Source organism: Nyctereutes procyonoides, unplaced genomic scaffold (assembly GCF_905146905.1).
Source record: "Nyctereutes procyonoides isolate TBG_1078 unplaced genomic scaffold, NYPRO_anot_genome, whole genome shotgun sequence".
NCBI classification, from domain to species: Eukaryota; Metazoa; Chordata; class Mammalia; order Carnivora; family Canidae; genus Nyctereutes; species Nyctereutes procyonoides.
This window is the reverse complement of record NW_026575145.1, coordinates 9,347,848-9,372,854: the sequence shown is the minus strand read 5'-3', so window position 1 is coordinate 9,372,854 and position 25,007 is coordinate 9,347,848.

Here is a 25,007-nt window from a genome sequence, read left to right as displayed (position 1 = left end):
AAGGAGTTCTCTCTAAAGTAACAGTCAACACTCAGCATGTACTTATGGGGTTGTCAGGCAACAGGGATTTCAGCAGGATTCTTTCTGCTTATATAAGTTGAAGTTCAGTGAAACTGGTATGAAACTCAGAGCTGTAACCCTGCCATTCTACCATGAAGAAAATTATATTTTTACAGGATTGAAGTTTTTGTTCAGCTAAGTTGTAGTCATGGTCTCAAATTCCTGGTTCCTTTAATAGCCTAAAGAGAACTAGGAATTATAATTGAAATTTTTTAAAGAGATGTATTTTAAACAAACAAGATCTGAATTTATGCCTTTTTGCCTTTATGCCTTTGTTTAAATTTGTAGATGAACTCATCTTGATTTCTTTTTTTTAAAGATTGATTGATTGATTGATTTGAGAGAGAGAGAGAGAGAGAGAGAGAACATGAACAGGGTGAGGGGTAGAGGGAGAAGAGACTCCCTGCCAAGCAGGGAGCCTGATGCAGGACTCAGTCCCAGGACCCTGGGACATGACCTGAGCCAAAGGCAGACGCTTAACCAATTGAGCCACCCAGGCACCCTTTATTCTTGACTTCATGGCCCAGCCTACAATTATACCACACCACCATTCATAAATTATCTTATCCTATCATTTGGATTGGGACTCTTTTTCCTTATTAGAGAGTCCCAATTATCTCATATATTTACTCATTACTACTAGGATAGCAAGATGTTAGAGACTGGACATCCTAGAGTCTGGCATAGCACTGACCATTTGAGGCCACAAAGTAAAGTCTTTTGAATGTGAGTGACATATAATCTTCCAGTAATTTTTGACTGACTCGCAGGAACAAAGTAAAATTTCACCAACACAGTTCATCCCAAAGCACTAAGAAATATCTGGGTTTCTATAGTTGTCAGCTACAGCACAATCAAACTTTTCTCATCACATGGCCTCCTTCTTTTCTTGTGGTCACCTAACTAGACTACCATCTAGTCTCTCTATTCTAATATCATCTAAACTTCCATCATTCATTGGCATTCCTGTTACTCATTATTACCAATATCCTAGGAATCTAACTTGGTTTGGGTACTCACCCTAACCAGCCCTTTCAAGTTATCTCCATCACGCTGTTGATTGAGTGTATGTGGCATCATTTTCCAGGGCAGAGAGAACAAAAGGTGACCATAAAACCAATTCAAAAGGCCTCACCTGGGTAGATCTCTCAATTTGATTGTCCAATTAGGAAATATTTCCTGTTCAACTGATATACAGACTAATCCCTTCCTTCTAAGGAATGCAATAAAAATAATCTAGTTCTCATTTTTTTAAGCTGCAGAAACTGGGTCCAGAAAATTTTTTTTTTAATTTTATAAATTAATTTTTATTGGTGTTCAATTTACCAACATACAGAATAACACCCAGTGCTCATCCAGTCAAGTGTACCCCTCAGTGCCCGTCACCCATTCACCCCCACCCCCCGCCCTCCTCCCCCTCCACCACCCCTAGTTCATTTCCCAGAGTTAGAAGTCTTTATGTTCTGTCTCCCTTTCTGATATTTCTCACACATTTCTTCTCCCTTCCCTTATATTCCCTTTCACTATTATTCATATTCCCCAAATGAATGAGAACATACACTGTTTGTCCTTCTCCGGTTACTGTGGCCAAGTTCAAAAAGGGTGTTGCCTGAGTTCTCCTCTGGGATTTTGATGGAATCCTGTCTCACATTTAGATCTTTCATCTATTTTGAGTTTATCTTTGTGTATGGTGCAAGAGAGTGGTCCAGTTTCATTCTTCTGCATGTGGATGTCCAATTTTCCCAGCACCATTTATTGAAGAGACTGTCTTTCTTCCAGTGGATCGTCTTTCCTCCTTTATCGTATATTAGTTGACCATAAAGTTCAGGGTCCACTTCTGGGTTCTCTGTTCTGTTCCATTGATCTATATGTCTGTTTTTGTGCCAGTACCACACTGTCTTGATGAACACAGCTTTGTAGTACAACCTGAAATCTGGCATTGTGATGCCCCCAGATAGGGTCCAGAAAATTTATTTAAAAGTTAGTCTGGTCATGATCCTAGGCAAGGGATTGGCAAACTTTCTGTAAAGAATCAGACAGTAAATATTTTAGGCTATGTGAGCTATATACAATGCCTGTCACATACTATTCTTTGGGGTTTTTTTAATAATCCTTTAGAAGTATAAAAATCATTCTAAACTTAAGGGGTATACAAAATGAGGGATCCCTGGGTGGCGCAGCGGTTTAGCGCCTGCCTTTGGCCCAGGGCGCAATCCTGGAGACCTGGAATCGAATCCCACGTCGGGCTCCCGGTGCATGGAGCCTGCTTCTCCCTCTGCCTGTGTCTCTGCCTCTCTCTCTCTCTCTCTCTCTCTGTGACTATCATAAATAAATAAATTTAAAAAAAAAGAAAGAAAGGGGTATACAAAATGGGCTACCAGCTGTTTTTGGTCCATGTAGAATAGTTTGCTTATCATTGTTCTACCATTGTTCTTCCACTGCCTACCAACTGTTACGGACTGAATTGTGTCTCTCCTACATTCATATTTTGGAACCCTAACTTCCACTGTGAGTGTATTTGGATATAGGATCTTTAGGAGGTGATTAAGATTAAATGAGGTCATACGAGTAGAGTCCTAATTCAATAGGACTAGTAGCCTTATAAAAGAGGAAGGGAGCTTGCTCGCTCACCCTATCTCTTATGCATACACTTTGAGAAAGGCAATGTAAGCACACAGTCAGATAAGGTGGCTACATGCAAGACAAGAGAAGTCTCAGAATGGAGACTACCTCACCAAAACCTTGATCTTGGACTTCGTACCCTTCAGAAATGTAAGAAATAAGTTTACATGGTTTAAGCCACTCAATCTATGGCATTTTGTTATGGCAGCCCAAGCAGACTGAGACATCTGCTAATCACACTAGAAATCATACACATAATTCTAGGTAGCTACAATAAGCAGGATTCTTCATTCAGTTTGAATACATGTTAAGAGATTAAAGAAATAGATTATTAGCTATAATTATAAAGCAGGAATAATAAAGGCCCAAATTTCTCAAGGTCACCTCCTACCTCAGATTCAAAACTTGTGCAAAAATCTAATGCTCCATTATCTGTTTAAATATTCAAGAGGCCTCTTTATCATATGTGTATGTGAATGGAAACGTATTATTCAGATCCTCCTTAAAGGGAAAACTTGATGCCCAGTTATGGGAAATGCAGACAGCGGACAGCACCAAGTGCCAGCTCCCTCAGAAGCAGCCTGAGCTGAGGAGAGAGGCTTCTTCCCAGATCATATCCTTCCCAGGGCAGTTTGCACCCAGAAGCTGAGCAAGGTGTGTATACAAATTTCAGGCCATTTTGTCCCAATATGGACAATAGTTCTACACCCCCATTCCTTTCACATCTTGCACCCAAATTTCATCTCAAAGTCTGCTTCTAGAGAGTGACATGTGACAAAGACCTAATCTCTATGTATGACAATTTATTATTCAATTATTCAATATGCTACCCCCAAATTAATGACTATCCTTTTTACAACTACAAACCAACAAGGTCATTTCTAATTTCACAAATACATGCAATTTCTTATAAGTTATTTCAGTCAACATCTTTCATTTTGAGTCTTTTTCAGAATTTGTTGCAGAATAGTAGACACTAATTGTGATCTTATTCCTGTTTCTTATGAGATATCTTATCCCTTTAAAGTCCTGTTTGATTTTCAAGTTTATGGAAAAGCCTCCAATCTTTGATTCTTCTAAACTATTTTGAAGATTTTCAGTACAAAAGAGAATTATTTCAGTGATTTTTCAGTGTGTCAGTGCCTGTCCATCCATCAGTCTAGTCCACTCTCCACTTATGAGCTCTTGTAAGACAAAAAGGGTTTTAGTGAATTGTGCTATAATGCAAGGCCACAGGCTCACATTGAGGGACACTATAATACATGGTCCTATGAAACTTGTCAGTATATCTGCTGTAAAGATGGCTTTGAGGATGTTCATCATGAAATTGAGCAGTGTCATCTTCATGAGACCATTCAGGAGAAATGTATTTCTTCTCTCAACATCAAGAATTGTGTTTATCCTCAGCAATTCATCTGCTTTTTATCTTACATGAATCATGCAGAGTTCATCCTTGAGAAAGTAGTCTGTATAGTGGCTAGACTGATATAAACTGCTTCATAGCCCAGTTCTGCTGCTGACTAGCTCTATATCCTTAGATGCATTAAACTCTCTGTACCTCAGTTTCCTCCTCTGTAAAATGATATTAAGGACAGAAACTTCCTCACAGGTTGATATCAAGAAATAAATGAATTATACATACATAATACCCATAGCACAGAAAAAAAACTCAATGATATTATTTCTTTTTTAAATTGGTCTACCTAAGGCTACTACTTCATGGGGTATATATTTTGTGTTTTCTGCTCATTTCCCAAGTCTTGAAATTGGTTTTTATTTTGCCTCAACTTTCTGAATGTCTTCTTTTTAAAATGTGTAATATTCATCATCTGTTTCTGATCATGAAATTAATAAATTTTCAATGTCTAAATGTGGCATGGACAAATGCTGAAGGCAGTATGCAGCTTAGAAGCTGCTTATGACTCTCTCCCTCTCCCTCTGCCCCATTCTTCTCTCTAAAAGAAGAAATACATCTAAAAAAAAAAAAAAAAAAAAAAAGGCAGCCGGAGAAGCCCCGGAGGCCCAGCAGTTTAGCACCACCTTCAGCCCGGGGCCTGATCCTGAAGACCCAGAATCGAGTCCCACGTCGGGCTCCCTGCATGGAGCCTGCTTCTCCCTCTGCCTGTGTCTCTGCCTCTCTCTCTCTCTCTCTCTCTCTCTCATGAATAAATAAATAAAATCTTTAAAAATAAATAAAGAAAAGAAAAAGAAAATGAGTAATTTCTGAAGATTTAATACACAGTATTGTGATTATGATCAACAATTACTGCATTATATACTTCAAAGTTTCTAAGAGACTAGATCTTAAATGTTCTTGCCACAAAATCAAATAATTGAGGTGATAAAAGTGTCCACAGATGCTACGGTATTAATCTTATTGTATATATAAATGCATCAAATGAATACATTGTGCACCTTAAACTCACACAGCGCTGTATGTCAAATATGACTCAATTTTTTAAATAATAAAAATAGATTTTTAAATTATAGAGGGGATCCCTGGGTGGCTCAGTGGTTTGGCGCCTGTCTTCAGCCCAGGGCATGATTCTGGAGACCCCAGATCGAGTCCCACGTTGGGCTCCCTGCATGGAGCTGCTTCTCCCTCTGCCTGTGTCTCTGCCTCTCTCTTTCTCTCTCTCTCTGTCTGTCATGAATGAATAAATAAAATCTAAAAAAAAAAAGAGAGAGAGAGAGAGAGATGTATAGGGGCATCTGGGTGGCTGTTAAGTGCCTACTCTTGTTTTCACTCAGATTGTGATCTCAGAATCCTGAGGTTAAGCCCTGAGTCTGGCTCCCCATCAGCACAGAGTGTGGGGAGGGGCACAGAGACTGCTTGTCCCTCTCCCTTTGCCCCTCCCCCCACTCATTCTCTCTCTTTCTCTCTCTCTCAAATAAATACATTAAATATTTAAATATATATATATAGAGAGAGAAATCTATAATATTATTGATAATAAACACCATTTATTGAACACTTGGTAAATGCTAAGCTAAATGCTTTGCATATATTAAATATTTTAACCAAGGGATCCCTGGGTGGCGCAGCGGTTTGGCGCCTGCCTTTGGCCCAGGGCGCGATCCTGGAGACCTGGGATCGAATCCCACGTCGGGCTCCCGGTGCATGGAGCCTGCTTCTCCCTCTGCCTATGTCTTTGCCTCTCTCTCTCTCTCTGTATGACTATCATAAATAAATAAATAAACAAAAAATAAAAAATAAAAATAAATAAAATAAATAAATATTTTAACCTTCACAGAAACGTTATTGCTATTTTCTTCATTTCGCACATGAAGAAATTAAGCTTGAAGTAAGAGCACCACTTAACTCAGGATCTCACAGCTGGCAAGTGAAACTCAAACCCACATTTTTACAATGTCACCACTCTGAGATAGCTACTAGAAACATTTCCATATAATTTCTTCACCTACAGATGTTCTTTGCATATTTGTATATGTGTATATTTTAATGGAAATACTTTACGTAATCTTACATTTATTTGTTCCCATTAATTTCAGTAATTAGTATTTTAAATACTAATAACTACATAATATTTCACTTTATGTTTACGTCATAATGGACTTAAGCATTGTTTTTTTGCCAATTTTGTTTTTTTGTAAAACTTTCACATTCTTAAACATAGAGATTTATAGTCCTCTCCCAATTACTTATCTAGTACAAAATCTTACAAGTGAAATTACTGGGTTAAGATACATGACCATTTTAAGGCCATTATTCATATTTCCAAAATGTTTTCAAGAAACATTGATCACTTTAATCTTGCAGTAAAGTCCAAAGAGGTTACCATCATGTCCAAGGTCAAATTAAAAAGAACTATTTTAAATTGTATTGGACTCTTATTGGAATTGCATTATACTGATAGACTTGCTTAAGGGAAAAAAATCTTTCAACCAAGAACATGGTATGCCCTCCCCACAAAAATGTATATGGCATGTCCCATCATTTATTTGTCTTTCTCTATAATTCAATATTTTTATAGTTTTTCTTCATATAGATCTTATGCACTGGGGATAAAATTTATTTCTAGATATTTTATATTTTTGTTATTACTATATGAGTGACTTCTTCCATTATACTTTTTAAATGATTTTATTTACTTATTCGAGAGAGAGAGAGAGAACATGAGCAGGGAAAGAGGCAGAAGGAGAGGGTCAAGCAGGCTCCACTGAGCATGGAACCCAATATAGGGCTTGATTCCAGGACCCTGAGATCAAGACCTGAGCTGAAGTTACATGTTTAACTGATTAAGCCACACAGGTGCCTCTCCATAATGTTTTATATCTAATTTTCTATTATATAAAAAAAGCTTTTTAGTTATGATTTATTTTCATTAATATTTAACTTGCAGCAGAAAATTATAATTATTTCTCATATCAATACTATTCACTGTTTAGTTGATTTTTGTGGATATTCTATATGCCAATCTGAAGATTAGTAGCGAAGCAAATGTAATTAACCAGGTGAAAATTCCTACCCCTTCTCCTCTTGCCTGCTCTTGGGTTTGTTCACAGTTTCCCAGATACATAGGAGGCAGTGCAACCAGCCTCATGAGGGAAAAGTATTTTACCACCAACACTGTTTATAATTTCAGAATCAAAGCAGTAGTAAAAAGCAGATACACCTAGTCCCTGCACCCTACACAAACCTCTGCTACTTGGTGGTCATAGCTCTAGTAAGGGCTTGAATAGGCTTCACATAGAACACCAGTAGAAGATCATTCTGTATTCTCATAGGAAAGAGGGGAGATCAAAATGGCCAAGAGTAGATAGGGGCATGAATTCATGAAATGACCCTAATATTTTCCAAATCTATTTGTAAGGTGTTTTCATCTTTAAAAAGACTGGTTAAGTCAAAAAAAAAAAAAAAAAAAAAGACCGTAGGTGTCATCTTCTCAAGGTTAAGATGTTTTATTATTTTTAAAATCAATTTTAGGATAATATTCACATATTATCTCAATAGCATATCTTTAGTGGCTTATCTTTGCTTTGTAAGCCACGAACACAAGTTTTGGATTTTCTGTTCTCTGGGTGTGCATAGTCCTTAAAAATTTCACATTGTGAAATTTTTCCAATTCCCCAATGCCCCTGTCTGAGGAAACCCTAACACAATGTCCCACACACATGCCTCACCCCCACTGCACTGCCTGAGTTGGGAATGCTGGGCTCTAGCTCTCTCCGCTACTACCAGTTTGATAGATGATCTTGGGAAATTCACTTGATGTCTCAGCCTTGTTTTCCATTCTTAAAGGGAAAAATTCAAGTGATATTATTCTAAGACTCCCATCACTTTATGATAATCAAAACTCCAAATGAGCAACTTTTAGCTTCTCACAGACTTTTACCCAGTTTGTGGTTTTCTCATGTTTTTTTCTTCTCTTTCTGCCACTATGAACCATGACATTGTTAAAACCCAGCCACAAAAAGTAAAGCCCTGAAAAGCATAGACCATAGAATTTAAGAAGACCTTAACTATTCTTTTCTGAGTTTCTCATCTGACCCTCTGCTTGGAGGCTTCTGGACTACTTCATGTGATAAAGACATGGCCCTGCACCTGCTGTGTTCTCTTCCACTGCATTATTACTTGACATGACATGACAATAATGACCATGACAGCAATAACATATCCCAGGGCTTGGTTCCTACATTGGGAAATGTGTATGAAATAAATAAGTTAATGAAAATTTTAATAAGTATTTTTAAGTTTATTGTCATTCATTATTTAAAGCTCAAAATAAATCCATAGCAAAGTAATCTACCCTGAATGACAAAAAAAAGTCATGTAAGTTTCCATTTTTTTCACATCCTGCCATGACATCTAAACTCTTGCTGCATAGTCATCCTGCCATAGAAAATACAAAGGAGATTCAGGCCTGCTCATTGAGTTATTAGTTACACATCCTCCATGAATTATAGAAAGGGCATAAATGAGGACCTGAATCATCCATGCTGAGATGTGAATACAGTTTATGGCTATTTTCTTTTACAGGTAGCCTCTCATGGAGAAATTTTTGGAAATGACAACATGGCTATGCATTTTGAGGGTTTAATTACCAGGGCTATAAGTTGTCTTATATTATAGTAAAGCATTATTATTTTATTTCCCTGTTATTGTTACATGATTAAGTCAGCTAACCTCCTATTCTTTCATGGTGATTAAAACTCTGAAGCTGCATGTTATATGAAGAGAGGGGAACATCAAGCTCTCAAGCTGTATGATCCCTGTGCCCTTTCCTCTCCTCAGAGGCAATACCGGTCAGTGATGAAGACCTCCTGGGTTCAAATACTCTACCCATGAAACACTGGGCAACTTGCTTACCCTCTCTGTGCCTCTGACCAATGAAATGAAAATAGTGGCACTGATTTACAAGGTTGTAGTAAGGACTTAATGCATTAAGGCCTGTTGGGCTCTCAGCACCCTGCCTGGTACCTTGCATACATTATTGTAAGCATTTACTGATTTTTTCCATTCATTCTGTGCTCCAGCAGCACTCGACTTTTTTAATTCCTCAAATGTGATGAACCCTCTCTTGACCTTAGGACTCTACACAGGGACTCTCCTTCATAGTACTTACCCCAGTAAGTAATCATATATGCATTTGTGTGATTATCTGTTTTATGTCTGCCTTCCCCCTTGTGAGGTCAGGAATTGTTTTGTCTCCCACTGCATACCTAGAGATAGGTCAGTACTCACCGTAGATGCTTAATAGATGTGTGTTAAATGCTAAGTGAATAAATAATAAATCCAAGAGAAGAAAAAGAATCTAAGTAATTTTAAAAACCATCATAGGGACTTGGGTTTGTCAAGGCTCCATTTCAAGTCCATTCCTTATCTGCTCTATCCTATTACAACATCAAATCTCAGTTTAGCTTAAAATCTTAGAGGTTTTCTTTTACATATTACCTTTCAAAGTGCTTCTTCAGAAACCGTATTGCAGAAGTTAATCACATCTTTTAGAAAACTACATAAATGTGTGATAGGATCTCAGCGTTTACTTCATTTATTTCTTCTTTGAAATTTTGGATACTATGCATGAAAATCTAATCAAATTAAATCAGTCAGTAGTAAATACAGTGTTCCCAGAACAAAACTTCCTAGCAGGTGCAGGAGTTTGAAATTCCACATTTGTCCCTTTAGGAAGGCAAGACAAAACTGCTCTAGACCCTGGGCACCCTAAAGATATTGTTATTTTGATTTAGGGAATGCAGTTTGCAATGAGGATGCACTTGCAGAACAAGGAAATACTGTTCAGTGGGGAGTATGTATTTGGTTTTTCCCATTATTAGCATATTATTAGTATTTTTCCATAAGGAAATTAGCACCCTCGGATAGCAAGGACCAGATGGCTAACATTATAAAAAGCACTTTGAACTGCTCTGGGAGAAGGTTTTCTCTAACAACATTATTCAAGCCATCATTCAAAATATACTTAGAAGGTCTGATAAAACTTAAGGCCACAAAGAAGGGAAATAAGTTTGACAAAGGCTCTGTTTGACTTTAAAGCATCACAACACCTGTCTTTTATTCAATTCATTCAAATATACAACCTAGTTATGCCTTTATGACCTTGCTACTCAAATTGTGGTGTGCAGACCAGCAGCAGCAGCATCACTGAGAGCTTGTTAGAAATGCAGACTAGAAGTCCACATCTCAGTGTTCTGAATCAAAATCTGCATTTAACAAGATTCCCCAGGTGATTTGTATGCACATTAAATTCTGAGAAGCAGTGCTGTAAATAGTTTTACTAAAAGCAGTGAAAATTAAATGGAGAATTTCAGTGCCAAAAAGAAATACAATGCTTATGAAAAAGGTGTATGGGGGATGGTTAAAAGATTTGATTTTATTTATTTATTTATTTATTTATTTATTTATTTATTTATTTATTTATTTAAGAGCAAGAGAAAGAACAAGAGCTCGAGGAAGGGAAAAGGGGTAAGGGGCAGAGGGAGAGGGAGAGAGAGAAGTAGGCTTTCCACTGAGCAGGGAACCTGTGGCAAGGCTCGATTCCAGGATCCCAGCATACAGCCTGAGCTGGAGGCAGACATTTAACTGACTGAGCCACCCACATGCCCCACAGAGATGGGCATGTATTTGTTAATAAGATGTATTTGTTAAAGTGTAGGAAAATGTGATATGGCAGCTGGGGCCAGGGAGTCTGAAAAACTTAACCACCAGCTCTGCCTCTCACTGGCCGTGTGTATCAAATACTTCTCCTGAACTCGCATCCTCTGGACCCACCTTTTTAACTCCAGCCATTGCCATTGCGACGGGAACCAGGATTGCACATCTGTAACCTGACAACACCTGACTTCAGCTGTTTCAAGTAGCTGTGTCTTTCCACCCTGGGTTTCTCTGCTGCTTCCAGGAGACATACCTTCAGGAACCTAATTGGTCATTCTGAACTATCTACAGTCTTTAAATTGAGAATTCTCCCCCCATAAGGCAAACCTTGACTGACCCTGAATAGCAGCTGCAGTCAATTCTGAGGTGGATTCTAGAGAGCACTCCTGGCAGAATAAGTCCCAGTAGCCAACAGCAGTGGCTAGCTGTTTATAGGATCTGTGGCTTTCTTCTAACCAACAGAATACACAAAGATGATGACATGACATTCATGTGATTACGTCACATTATATACAACGCCGTCTTGCCAGCAGACTCACTCTAGAGAGTCTCTCTCCTTAGCTGGCTCTGAAGAAGAGTGGCCATGTTGGGAGGCTCTCACGGCAAAGAGCTGAGGGCAGCTTCTAAGAATTGAGCTGGCCTCCAGCCAACAGCCAGCTAGATGCCAGTGCCCTTAATCATGCAGCTACAAGGAAATGGATTCTATCAACAAATCAAGTGAACTTGAAAGAAAATTCTTTCCCAGGTGAGCCTCTACATGAGCACACAGCCTGGCCGACAGCTTTATTATAGCCACGTGAGACCCTGATCAGAGGACCCAGCCAATCTATGTCACTGTCCTCACCACAGAAACTGTTAGACTGATAAATAATAAACTGTTTGAAGTCCCTAAATGTATTGTAATTTCTTATGGAGTCATAGAAAACTGATATACCCTCCAATACCCTGCAACCTCATGAGGTTAGGAACTATATCTGATATATCCAAAACTAGTTGACTATGTGACATGTAACAGTTGTTCAAATAATAAGTCATATGTTATGTAAACACATATCTTTAGATTTCTGAACATAATTCATAGTACTTATATCTAAAAGTATATCCTGCCATCACTAATATAGTACTGGAGGCAATAGCCATATATTAAATCTCTATTAACAAACTGCATATGTACAGATTATAACACAAACAAAACATGCAATCAAAAAGGAAGTAAACCCAGAAATATTTTTTACTTTCAATACCCCTAAATGTCTGACCAAGATTTGACCCAATATTTTTAATGCTCCAGACTCCAATCACATAAACACTGTTAACATACTTTTCCTTCTAGCCTTTTTTCTTTTTATGTCTTTTCAAAAATAGTTGAGAGCATATTATAATAAAATTGCTACCTGGATTATTTCACTTAACATCCTTTTGTAAGCACATTTTATTGTCATTACCAAATGAGCCACTTTCAAAGACACATTTCAAACACTTGGCTTTGCAAGGTTTCAAAAATGTTCTTTCAGCGTTCTCTGCCTGTTATTGTCTCATATCAACAGTCCACTGCTCTGAACAAGTGTGGCACAGCTGGCCTCTATGCTGGTACAGCCAACTAGATCCGGATTTCCTAATTTCAGTCATATCTCTTCTCCTCGTCAGAGGGGATGGCTCAGAGTTCCAGATGAAACCCCAACAAATTGAAGAAAACATCACAACACTCCATTTTATAATAAACTCAAATCCTCTTCTAACTTAAAACTCCTTGCAAAGGCTTGTTATAACTACTGCAACCAACTCATTGATGCTCAGTTGTTATATATGTATATAAACACTGGTAATTTGGCCAAGGACATTTACTTCCTGGATAAATTTTTCATTTTCTCACTTCATTGCCTTAATCTCACTCATTATAGATTTCCCATACAGATGCCATATAAAACATGCCAATGACTAGCTGGAGTTGGGCTCAAAATCCCCTTGCTTGTATTACTATCTCATTACTTAATGTCCTCTTAGAAGGCTACTGACAAAAAGTGATTAAATATGCTGGGAGCTATAGGAATAAAAGGAACTAGGACACAAAGACGTATTAGTTACTTGTAAAACAACTGGCATCAGCTGGTATTTGGATTGTCAAATCTAATTTCATACTTTTCTTAAGGATCTATAACCCTTTCTGAGCAGTGAATATTTGCTCTCTTATTGAAGATCAGTAGAAACGGAAAGCACCCAACCTTCTTCAAGAATAAACTTTCATGGCTGCTATTGTTTCTTTGGTTCTAAAATGGCCATGAATGTCTTCTTTCAAATATCTCAGGTTGGGGATGCAAGGAACAGCCGTTGGTAAGTTGGTTGGTTTGCTTTTATTAAAACCCACTCCTCTTATTTGATTTCCCACAAACACTGAGAACTAAAATACTTTAAAATTGTGATGTGATGAGCATTGGATGTTATACGCAACTGATAAAGTATTGAACATTACATCTGAAACGAAGTATGTACTATAGGTTGGCTAATTGAATTTAAATAAAAAAAATAAAATTGTGATCAAGTCAAACATTTCCAAGCCTGGTTGAATTCAATTCTATTCTATACCTACACCCACACAGCTGAATGTGTCTGGAGAAAAACACTGATGGCCACCAATTTCACAACAAAGTTAACCCTTCCGTTTGAGCACTAGATCTAATGCCATCTCTCCTGTTCAAGGACAGTTCTCCCTGGGGTGCCTGGGTGGCTCAGTAGGTTGAGCATCCACCTTTGGCTCAGGTCATGATCCCAGGGCCTGGGATCGAGCCCTACATTGTGTTCTCTGTTCAGCCCCCTGCTCGGCTGGGACCCTGCTTCTTCCCCAGCTTGTGCTCCCTCTGTCAAGTAGATAAATAAATAAAAATCTCAAAAAAAAATGGATAGCATTCCCACAATCTTTCTTCCCTCCTAAACCATTTATTTTCACATCTGTACTTGTCATGCAGCATTTTTACCATCTTTTTAAAATAGCATCAATGATCCCACTCACCCTCTCCAACTATGGTCCCACTCAAAACCTTGAAACAGAACCTACTCTATCTAATTTCCCTCTTCCTGTTTACACTTAAACCCAGATTATGTTTCTGACAGATTGCTCCATCAGAACTCTTGCCAAGCTCTCCAATGATCTTTCCCCCAAATGTCAGCAGCTTAATAAATATTTCTTATTCATATTACTCATTGATTGTGGGTTGCCTGGGAGTCTGCTCCACATTGTCCTCTATCTGGGACACTAATTGATAAAGCAGTTACCACTGGAGCATTGCCAGTTGCTGTGACAAATTGTGCATCAATTGCTAGAGTTTCCATCCAGAAGTAACACATATTATTTCCACTCTATTTCAATTGGACAGAGCATGTCATATGATCACCATGAGCAGAAAAGTGCTAGTCTAACATGAAACCATATTAGAAGGTGATATGGAAATATTTGGTAAATAGCACTAATTACCAAAGCTCCTAAGTTTGTATCTTGTGCCTAGCTTTCCCCTAAGCACTAGATTCAAATATCCAACTTTCTACTCATCTCTACTTAGACATCTAATTGAAACTTCAAACGGCATCCTCCAAACTGAGCTCCTGATCTTCTCCCCATTCCAAATCAAACATTCTTCTCTCATAGTTTTTCCATTTCAGTTCATGGCAACTCCATGAACTCCACATACTATGTAAGTTCTGTAGGAGTTTATTGCTGTATCGCCAATACCAAAAACAATGTGTGGCAAAAAGTAGGTTGAACAAATAAATTAACGAATAAATCTTGTGAGTTTTGTCTTGGCTCATTCCTATTTCTTTACATTCTTTTAAAAGTGGTGAAATAAAGTAAAAATCTCACTCAAAAAGGATTCTAATTGAATTCCATGGTTCTTGAACATTACTGTAGCTCTTGAATACCCAGAACCAGTTACTATATTCAAATATTGTGTTGAGTTCCTCCCCTCTACAATTCATTTACATGAGGGACAAATGCTATACTAGAGGTTCTGTGGCATTCTGATAGCTTCAAAACTGAGTTTAGGCCTTCACTACCTGTATCCTCTCTTTCTTCATTCTCTGCACCCATTCTATTTCTATCTACATCTATGTCTGTATCTATCTATCTATCTATCTATCTACCTACCTATATCTATCTACCTATATCTATCTATCTATATCTATATCTATATCATCTATATCTATATCTATATATCTATATGCACACACAAACCTTTTAGGAAGTCATAGAATATGTCACACTTCTTTCACAGGTTATCATTTGATCCTTATTAGGCATGCCTAAGGCTATTTACTATAATGTAGATTCTTCCTATTTCAGAATTAATTGTATTCACTTTTTCACTTAATTCCTTTTTTTTTTTCCTCATCAAGACTCTCAAATCCTCTTTTCCTTACTCATTAAACAAATGCTATTCCCAGTATGGAAGTTCACTTCCTAAAGCCTGATTTTTTTAAATAAACTGTTCACAATTTATGTTACTTTCTGGATCTGCCTAATATACCAGGTGAGATCATTGTCAGCTATAAAGTGACAGTTACAAGCCCAGAGGACCTTAACTTGAGACTTTAAAGAAATTCAACAGCTCACACTAAAGGTGCTATTCCTAAATATATATCTACATATTTGCCTCTCTTGTTTTAAATAAGACTGGATTATATCTAGATTCTATCCTTTACAATATCTTCATCAAATGATTGTTGTGGTAGTCACATCAGTAAATATATGTAACATGCTTAGAATAATACATAGCATGTAGTCAATTCAAGTTAAGTATGTGTTCTTGTTATTGTAATTTTCTTTAGGATTAATGACAATTTCATCATCTACGTAGATATCCTCTCTTAAAATATAATCTGAAGTACAGTACTTACATGCTATTATTATCAACATTTTAAATCTTTGGTTTATTAAAAAAACAATAAGATTTAAATAAATTAAATTCATAGTGAAACTGTGATTGAACATGTTAGGAAACCTGGATATATCAATGTACCATGAGAGACAGGAAAATAATTAGGTGCCAAGGACCACAGATCCTGTAATTCTCTTCTGTGTTGGAGCTCATAACAGAAGAAAAGCCCAGGAGAAGTAAAGCTGAGTCACCTAACAAGAACAGGCACAAGGGGGTACCCAGTGGCTCAGTGGGTTAAGCATCTGCCTTCTGCTCAGGTCATAATCCCAGATCTTTGTATTGAGCCCCATGTCAGGCTCCCTGCTCAGCAGAGAGTCTGCTTCTCCCTCTGCTTCTGCCATTCCGCCTGCTTGTGCTCTATTGCTCACTCTTTGCTTCCTTCAAATAAATAAATGAAATCTTTAAAAACAAACAAACAAGCACAGGAAAGTTGCTACACCTGAGTGGGAGAGAGCCAGAGGCATCAGTTTGGGCCCCAAAACTGATTGGCTGAATGACCTTGAAGCCAGTCATAGAACAGTATCTTACTCAAATGTGAATAGAGATGACTGCTCAAAATTTCTTAGTTACAATAGTATGGAAGCATTCACTTTTTCAATGTCAGTCAAGTAGAAAGTATAAATTTTCTCATAGGTGTGTCTCAATACATGCTCCAGCCAGAAATGGAGAAAGCTCAGATTGCCTTTAGACTGGGAATGTAGCCAATTCATTTACCCACACTGCAATGTGGCCATCCCAACATGGGCCTCGAGGAGACAATGCCTCTTCATTTTAATCGAGTTCACAAGTTCTTCCTATTCCTCTATATTCATATCTCGTCTCTCCATTCATTCTCCCTGAAACATTTCTAGGCCAAGAAAAATTATTCTATACCTACAGTCCTCCCACTGGCTCAGACATCACAGAACAATACATTATAACTATGATAGGCAGGGTAACTTGGGTCGAAGATCATAGGTTCTTGCTTTCTGAAAAGCTAGAGGAAAATGAACCACAATTCTGAGAGTGAATGGGCAGAAATTAAAAAAAAAAAAACCCAGCACTTAGAGGAAGATATGATTCTAAAAATTGTTTTTTTTTAAAGCAAGAATCCTGAGCCCCTTCATATATGTAAAACCACGTATGTAACTCATATGATGACCAAAATTCCTACTCAGACCCCAGGCAGAACTTTTATTACTTTTCCACATTTTACAGTGCTTTTGATGTTCATTTTCACTGCATTTTGCCTGAAACTAGATGCTTTGATAAGATGCTAGCTATTGCCACTATCAACCATAAACGGTAGGTATAAACTTTCTTTGGGTCATGGATTTCCCTAAGATGTTTATGAAAGCCATGGACTTCTAAGCACATCTATTAAGTTAGCTTGCACATATGTATATATATATCCTTAGGTTTCATTGATGATTAATTTCAAGGATTTCCCCCAGCAAATTCTTCTAGGTGAAAAGAGCCCCTCACAGCTCTCCCACCACAAACCCAAAGTCAGTTGGATTAGTCTGATCATCAAGTGGCTTTTTGTGAAACAGTGACTATATTTAAAGCCAAACAATCAACAATTCAGGGAAATTTTCTTTCCTTTTTTTTTTTTTGTTTTAGAAATTTTCTTCACCTTCTTTTCATGGAAACACTATACAGAGACAAATTTTATGTACCACACATTACTGAAGTTTTAATTTGTAGGTTTGATCACCAAACAACTCCATTCAAGCATTTTATTGATTTTACTATCCTTACATTGCTTTACATAATATTTAATAGTTGCAGTGATCAAGACACTGCACATTTTAACCAATTCTCCTTTACAACATTCTTGAGAGGCAGATAAGCTTATTACCTCTTTATGGGTAATCAAGCCAGAAAAGAACAGTTAAATACCTTTCCCTGTGTGGTAGTAAAAGTTGGTATCAGTGCTAAACTGACGATTCCCTATCTTAGAATCATCAAACTATATCTTTCTCCTTCATGAAAGTTAGCAGTATTTCCAAATTTGCTGATATGGAGAATGATTTAGTACTATAAATTAATACAAAGCATTTGCATAGCATAACATTTTTTTAAAAAATTATTTGTAACAAAATAATCTTCATTGAGTTAAAAATTGATGTCCCAAATTTACAATATTAAATTCACACTATCTCCATGGTACCATAAATAGTCTATTGATTTCACTTTTATTGTCATTTTTGTAATTGTCATTATTTGGTTTATGCTTTAAGATCAGAGTGTCACCTAGTGGTACACTTTCTGCTTGGCTTCAAATTTTCAACAGGAATAGTTGAAAACTCATTGATTATTCATTATGATGACAATGAATGAGAAAACTGACTACAGCCACCTCCCTAAACCTATACATATAGGAAATCAATTCTTTTAGAGTTACAAACTCATATTTTCAAAATGTATAACACAAAAATATTGGGGGGGTTTATTTTCTTTATTTTTATTGAAGTGTAATTTACATATAATAGTATATTGGTTTCATGTGTGCAACATAGTGACATAGTGACTCCACATCTGTATACATTGAGAAATGATCACCACATGAGTCTAGTCACCACTTGTCACCATACAAAGTTAACACAATATTATTCACTGTATTCTCTATGGTATAAAGTACATTTCCATGGCTTATTTGTTTTAAAGCTAGAAATTTGTACCGCTTGATCCCCTTCAGCAATTTTGTGCCCCTCCCAAACTCCTCCCATCTGGCAACCATCACTCTATTCTCTGTATCTATAAGTCTGGTTTTGGTTTGGTTTGGTTGCTTGCTTCGTTTTCTAGATCCCACTTACAAGTGAAATCATGCAGTATTTGTCTTTCTCTGTCTGACTTATTTCACTTAGCATAATATCCTCAAAGTCAGTCCATGTTGTTGCAAATGGCAAGATTTCATTATTTTTTTATGGCTGAGTGCTATCCCATTGTGTGTGTGTGTGTGTGTTTGTGCATGTGTGTGTAACATCTTTATCGATTCACATATTAATGGATACATAGGTTATTTTCATATTTTGGTTATTATAAATAATGCTACAATAAACATGAATGTGTGTATCTTTTTGAATTAGTGTTTTTGTTTTCTTCAGATAGATTCCCAAAAATGGAATTGCTGAATCATATGGTAGCTCTATGTTTAATTTTTTGAGGAAGCTCTGTACTGTTTTCCATTGTGGTTGTACAAATTTACATTCATTTAACAATGCAAACAGGTTCCCTTTTCTCCACATCCTCTCCAATACTTGTCTTTTTGATAATAGCCATTCTAACAGTTGTGAGGTGGTGACTCATTATGGTTTTGATATCCATTTTCCTGATAATTAGCAATGTTAAGGATCTCTTCATGTGCCTATTGGTCATCTGTATGTCTTCTTTGGAAAAAAAAATCTATGCAGATCACCCACCTATTTTTTTAATCACTGTTTGGTTTTTCTTGTTATTGAGTTATATGAATTCTTTACATATGCTAAATATTAACCCCTTATCAGATATATCATTTGCAAACAATATCTCCCATTCAGTGGGTTTCCTTTTCATTTTATTGATGGTTTCCTTCACTGTGCAGAAGTTTTTGAGTTCAATGTAGTCCTGTTTGCTTGTTTTTGCTTCTGTTGCTCTTGCTTTTGGAATCAGATCCCAAAAAACATAACTAAAAGGGATGTCAAAGAGTTTACCACCTATGTTTTCTTTTATGAGTTTTACTGTTCCAGATCTTACATTCAAGATTTTAATCCATTTTGAGTTAATTTTTTACATGGTGTAAGATAGTGACCCAACTCCATTCTCTTGCTTGTAGCTATGCAGTTTTCCCAACACTGTTTACTGAAGAGACTGTCCCTTTTTTTTTTTTTTTTTTTACAGTCTTTGTTTTAAAGTCTATTTTTTGGGCACCTGGATGCCTCAGTTGGTTAAGTGTCTGCCTTTGGCCAGGTCACGATCCCAGGGTCCTGAGATCAAGCCCTGCATCAAGCTCAGGCTCCCTGCTCAGTGGGGAGTCTGCTTCTCCCTTTCCCTCTGCCTCTGCTCCTGTTCTCTCTCTCTCTCTCTCTCTGTCTCTCTGTCTCTCTCTCTCTCTCTCTCTCTCTCTCAATAGTAAATAAATAAAATAGCCCTATGGGGTTTCCTTTGTATGTAACAAGTTGTGGGGTTTTTTTCTTGTAGTTTTTAAGATTCTCTATCTTTAACTTTTGACATTTTATTTATAATGTGTCTTTGTATTTCTTTGGGTTCATGTTATTTGGAATCCTGGGCTTTCTGGACCTGGATGTTTGTTTTCTTCCCCAGAGTAGGGAATTTTTCAACCACTATTTCTTCAAATACATTTCCTGCCCCTTTGTTTTTCTATTCTCCTTCCAGAATCCCTATAATGCATGTATTATTCTGTTTGATGTTGTCCCATGTTGTTTAGGTACTCCATTTTCTAAAATTCTTTTTTCTTTCTGCTGCTCTGTCTGGGTAAGTTCTATTGTTTTGTTTCCCAGCTTGATGATTCATTCTTCCACTTCATCTACATCTAGTCTTCTATTGAATTTATCTGGCATATTTTTCAGTTTAGTTATTATATTCTTCAGCTCTGTGACTTCTGTTTGGTACTTTCTTATATTTCCCATTTCTTTGTTGAAGTTCTCACAGTATACAACCACTCTTTGCCCTAGTTTGGAAAGCATTTTTATGATCATTACTTTGACCTCTTTATCATGCAGACCACTCATCTCTGTTCCATAAGGTCTTTCTCTGAGGTTTTATTTTGTTCCTTATTTGGAACATATTCCTCTGTCCCTTCATTTTGCCTGATTCTCTGTTTTCGTGTATTAGGCAAAGCACTATCTTCTCCTAGTCTTGAAAAAGTGTTCTTATGTAGGAGATGACTCTTGATGCTGAAAAGTGCAATCTTCCCTGCCCACTGGAACCAACTGCTCCAGGGATATCCCTGTGTAGGTTGTATGTGTCTCCCAGCTTTTGGGGGTGCCACAGTTGCACCTTGGCAGGGGAAGGGTGCCTCACCACCTGTGACATAGCTGTAGCACAGGGATCGAGAGTGCCTACCTGTGCTAGCAGGTTAAAGGGAGATCATCACCAAATGGCACCTGCCAGCATTGGCATTTGCAAGGTAGCATGAGACGGAAAAAATGCCACATCCCTGGAGAGAGTCCCAACAGGTTTCTACCTCTCTTCAGTGCTTGCTTTAAGATTAGTAGTAACTGGCTCACCTTCATGTATGGTATAGCATTTTTAAACTGCTGCTTTGCACTAGGTCCAGGGTGACAGTCTTCATGTGAGCATATTAAGAACAAGTTCTCCATTCCCTGCAGTTCTATGATCTCCTGGACATAATTTCCATTGGTTTTACATTTTTGTGGCTTGCCCTCTCAGTGTAGGGCCCAAGGGTTGGAGTGCCTGATGTGTTGCAGAAATCCTTTGCTCTTTGGGGAAAAATTCCATATTTTTAAGATACCTCCCCATTGTGGGTGTCACCACGTGGGGCATGGGATTTTCTGCATGTGACGGTGGACTTCTACTCATGTTAAGGCAGCCCTTTTATCATTTGTTGGGGATGTGTTTTTCATCTGTTTTTTAAGATTTTTCAGAGGAAATTACTCCATATGTAGATGTAAATCTATTGTGGCTATGGGAAGAGGTGACTTGAGGATCTTCCTATGCCACCATCTTCTCTGCAGGGTTTCACAACAACGTTATTGACAGAACAGAAGCTTATGGTTAATATTTACTGACAATAAAAGTTCTAAAGTGAGATTTAAAAGTGAGATGCTTCTTCCTAAGGAATCGGGAAATGTAAAAGACATGCTAATAATATGATAATGCCCATCCCAAGACAATAACTCAAGAATTAACTGTCTGCAAATAATCATCTGTGTAAGCAGTACCTTGACTTTCAGGTTCTTAAAAATGCAAGCATGGAGATGAGGGAGCTAATCATACTAATTAACTCGCTGTGCCTTGTAACAAATTAATTTTAAGTAAAGGAATAGGCAACTAGAGAAAAAGGCCAAAATCTCAATTAGTTAATCTGAACAGAACATAAATACTCTCAGAACTCATTTGCCCTTTAGAATGAAAGAGTAGAACTGGGGTGTTGGGAGCAGCAATCACTCCTTACTGACGGGCTAGAATTGTTATTTATGGCACCATTTTTAAGTTCTGCATTCTGATGAGAGTGTTTACTATATTTGGGCAACAGTGTGACAAGTCGATGTAAACTATCCATAACCACCCCCAACCTCAGTGAACTAATATAACCTAAACATTTGACACATTCTTTAGCCTATAGTCTGCTAAAAAGTGTTTCTGGCCAGAAAGTGTTGTAGAACAGGTCATACCCACGACTGTCAGCATTAATTTCTAGTCATAAATTTTGGGGAAAAAAAGTCCTCTGCATGCATGATATCATTTTACAAAGTCTATATAACTATTATAATAAATGCTGATACTATTTTCAATGTTTAGGAAATGAAAGTATAAAATAAGATTCATTCCTTACTTTTAGGGGATCTAGTTCTCTATCTATCCATTCCCTTCTCAAAATCTGCAACCTCTTATCCCAGGTTTGAGCTACATATCTTCAAAGATACACAGGTGTAACTGACTTAAAGGCTGTTTCCTTGATGCTACAACTGATCTTTCTAGCAATATCCTCAATGTAGCCTTTCTTTCACAAAGTTTTTCAAAGAATATCCTTACAGTGCTGACTCACACACCTTAAAATTCCCATCATAACCAGCCACCACCACCACTCCATATTCATTGTTTAAAAATCAAACTTTCCAAACCACCTTTCCTTTGAAATCCCTCAGCGTCACCAATGACCTCACCAAATCCAGTAGCTTTTTCTTAACCCTTACTTTCCAGGGCCTGACTGCTCTGTCCAACATCAGTGATTACCACCTCCTTCCTCCTCTCAAAATACTTTCTTCTCTTGGATTCCAGGACACTGCATTTCTCTGACTTCTCTCTCTTTACAATTCCTGAGATATGCATTTGTATACCTGAATACCATCTCCTTCTTCTTTTATATGAATGAGTTTTACTAGTATTAACCACAGTGAAATATTTCTTTCTTTAATAAAAGGAAATGAGGTGTTACAAGAGCTATGGGGTGCCAAGGTAAAGAGACAATACACTTTTGGCGAATTACATCTTTCTTTGTGTGATCTCTGTAGGGCACAACCCACTCTGAGGAGTTGGATGTGTGATTTAATTTTTTTTTTTAATTTATGATAGTCACAGAGAGAGAGAGAGAGAGAAGCAGAGACACAGGCAGAGGGAGAAGCAGGCTCCATGCACCGGGAGCCCGACGTGGGATTCGATCCCAGGTCTCCAGGATCGCGCCCTGGGCCAAAGGCAGGTGCCAAACAGCTGCGCCACCCAGGGATCCCTGGATGTGTGATTTAAATGGAAACAGGGAGATGTGGAGGATCTAGGAAATGTCTGGCCATCTGGAAATATAAAGGTATATTCTATACCCCTCTTGAGCTCTCAGCAGACCTACTAACAAGTATGGCCTTGGTTAGAGTACATTGATTCATAACTTCTTTCAATAACTTAAATTATTTGTTTTTAACTTTATCATCTACTGTGTCTAAGATTTCTACTCAATAGGCTTTTAGTGTTTAAATTGTAGCACCACAAAGGAATGATATGCTAGTTTTTTAAATTATCAGGCATCAGTTTGACCAAAATTGCATATTCCAGCCAAGTGTGTTCTTAATATTATTACAATTATAAATTATCGTCTTCTATTTAGATTTCCAAGTAACCAGAGAAAGTTTCTTTTCAAAAAAAAAAACAAAAAACAAAAAAAAGGAAGCATTTTGAAGCCATCAGTTTGATTTGCTTGATCCTGTTACCCAAATATCCCAGAACTCAAACTCAGAGGAACTTTAAATGAGTGATCCGATTATGAAAATATGACATTCTGCATAGTACACTGAAGACTTCTGCTCAGGGTTGTTCTGTTGTATTTTATTTTTTAGTAATGAGGGCTGATTAGTCCTTAAAATCACTATCCTAAGTAATCCCCCATAAAAGATTCAGAGGAGGACCAGAAGAGGTCATACCTCAATTAAAAGGGGAAATCTCTGCTGGCCATCTAAAATAGAGGAAAAAGGAAAGCAGTTCATATTCTAAACGCACTTCACTATCTCCCTGCATCCCTCTCCTCTCCTGACCCTTTTAAAGATGATTAGTTGATACCACTAACTTCCCATATTTTTGCATATCACTTTATTATTTGCCCTATAAATAACCTGTATTATCCTTTGAGTTAGACTTTTACAGTGTCTTTTGGAGAATGGGGTATAAGCAGAAAATAATAATTGAAATTCTTCCTCTTCCACAAACATGTTATGTAATTTTAATAATTGCTATCACTTCTAAATGCTTATGCTATAAATATTTTGTAGAGATGATCTCATGTAATCTTTACATCCACTCTCTGTGGTATTATTAGCCTCAATTGATTGACTTAAGATTGGACAGGTAAAGAAACTTGCCTAGAAAGTAACAGAGCCAAGATTCCAATCTGCATCCTTTTCATACTAAAAGAACATTCTTTTCACAACTAAATTAATCCAGTTTTCAATCATATTCTTTAATGTATTAATGCTAGCTTTGAGGTGAATACTTGTTCTTGGTCACTAATCCAGATAGGGAATTTTAAATGCTCAACAGTCCAGGCTGTGTATCCCAGCATGTTAAGAACAAAGAAGAAACAAGGACCATTACAAAAGACAACTGAGGACAAACCTACAGCTTACTTCTCCGCTGTAGCAGATAGTGACCACAACTGTATATTGTAAGATGTGAGTTGCCATGGTAATCGGAAAAGGCTGAATTGTGGGAAAGAGTGGCAAGTGCTGTTATATTAGAGAGACATTTCATCTATATAACTTCTGAGAAAGCTTATTCCTGTAAGCAGGACTAAAAATGTGTTGCCTACTCCCCTAATATCATGAACACCATGAAATAAATCATCTTTTATAATCCTACAGACCAGATTGGCCTCCATCTTCAATTTCAGAGAGTCCCATTAATGACAGTGAAAATAAGAAAATTAATTCATATTTTGTTAGGCTAAACTTGTTTCTAGGTGAGTCTCTTCCAGGAAATCTCAAGTTGACATATATATGTGTATATATATATATATATATATATATATATATATTCGTATGTATTTACTTGTAAATACATTTACATGTAAATACATTTTAGGCATAATGAAGTCATCTTTTCTCAAATGTGTACAT